This window comes from Sphaeramia orbicularis, chromosome 5 (genome assembly GCF_902148855.1).
Source record: "Sphaeramia orbicularis chromosome 5, fSphaOr1.1, whole genome shotgun sequence".
Classification (NCBI taxonomy): domain Eukaryota; kingdom Metazoa; phylum Chordata; class Actinopteri; order Kurtiformes; family Apogonidae; genus Sphaeramia; species Sphaeramia orbicularis.
This window is the reverse complement of record NC_043961.1, coordinates 5,485,271-5,487,213: the sequence shown is the minus strand read 5'-3', so window position 1 is coordinate 5,487,213 and position 1,943 is coordinate 5,485,271.

The following is a 1,943-nucleotide window of genomic DNA, read 5'->3' as shown; positions in this document are numbered from 1 at the left end:
ACATTATGTACATGGATATATATGACCAGAGGAAGGATGACTTTCCCTGACATACCAAGCCCTTACTTTCCCTGCGGCGCTGACAGTAAATAAAAAAGGGCAGGAGGCTTGAAAGCTCACTTCATCATTCCTTAACATACTTGTTTCCGGCCTTCAGGGAAGCGGGCTGACATAGAACTCATCACAGCTTCGTTCACTTAATGTTGTGGACGTGGAACTGTCTGTCATACACTCTAAGAGAAACGTAATTTACAGGAAAGGTGAAATATATTCCCTCGCATCAGTAAAATATTCCTGAAACAACTGAACTGATCATATGACACTTTAACCCTGTAAAGTCTGAACCATTAAATCATTGACAGAAAATTCCAGTTCTGTGAAAATGAAGCCTTTACTGGTCCTTCTGAATAACCAAATACTTTTTTTTTTTTTTCAAATATCAATTTCCATGTATGAGTTTCGATTTTGTATCATATTTGATACATCGGGTCACAATGGTCAAATATTATTATTTTTGAACAAACAAAAACATAATATAACATAAGGCAAGACAGGTTATTCTATAGCACATTTCATGTTCAAGGCATTTCAAAGTGCTTTTACGTAAAACATTAAAAGCACTAAAGCAGGGAAGCAATGAAAAGTAGGCATGAGAAAAAAAACAAACAAAAAAACACATAAATAGATAAACAGATAAAAACTTGTTTAGTTTTATTTAGTTTTGACTTTTTTTTCTCTAATTCAGTTAGTTTGAATTTGTTTTTAGAGCAGGTTTGCTAGTTTTAGTAGTTTCATTGTTTTCTAAATGCTTAGTTTTAGTTTAGTTTTAGTTTTTTGTTTTTTTTTTTTGTTGTTTTTTTTAAAAATATTTTCTCCTCTTCTCTGTCGTCGTATTCAAATAAATCCCAGACAGGACTCTGCTATTTCTCCCAACTTTAGTCTCCATGTTTCCAGGTAGAGTGGGGACCAGAAGACGACTGGAAACCACAAGTGAGGGACCGTGAAGTTCCGTATGGTGCCGCTAGCTAAAATTGCTAGAGCGAAATAAATCACTTTTGTATCAATCCTACGTTGACAAAATGAAAACGAAGAGAATTTTATTCACAATTTGTATCCATTTTAGTTAGTTTTGTAAACACACAATACAGTTTCAGTTAGTTATGTTTTTTTCTTTTAATTATAGTTTTTATTTATTTCAGTTTACAAAAATGTTTGTTCAATTCTAGTTTTTGCCGTTTCATTAGTTTTCGTTAACAATAATACCTTGGCACAAACCACTTGTTGCACGTTACAGTACGTTAAATCAGTGTTGAAATAGAATAAAAGCAGGGTCAAATTAAACAGTTCATTGTTTTGAGTTAAATTATAGATTTGTCTATTGTCTAAGATTAGAAGGAAACATTTGATATATGCTGTGAAAAAGTAAATCCTCTTAAGCCATTTTAACGTCAGCTATTATACCTTTACCTTCCTTCGTGTCTCGTCTAAACGATTATGACTAAATTTCGATGAATTGTTGTGTGTCGCAAGGTTAAAATAGTTTGGATTTTTCATTCTAGTTTAGTTTTATTTAGTTTTGACTTTTTTTTTCTCTAATTCAGTTAGTTTAATTAGTTTTTAGAGCAGGTTTGCTAGTTTTTATTAGTTTTCATTTTTTTCTAAATGCTTAGTTTTAGTTTATTTTTTAGTATTAATTTTAGTTTTGTCGTATCTTTTCTCTTTTCTCCATCGTATTCAAATAAATCCCAGACAGGACTCTGCTGCTTTCTCCCCAACTTTAGTCTCCATGTTTCCAGGTAGAGTGGGGACCAGAAGTCGACTGGAAACCACAAGTGAACACAAGTGACGGACCCTTAAATATCATATGGTGCCAACAGCTAAAATTGCTTGAGGGAAATAAATCGCTTTCGTATCAATCCAATGTTGACAAAGACAAAAACGAA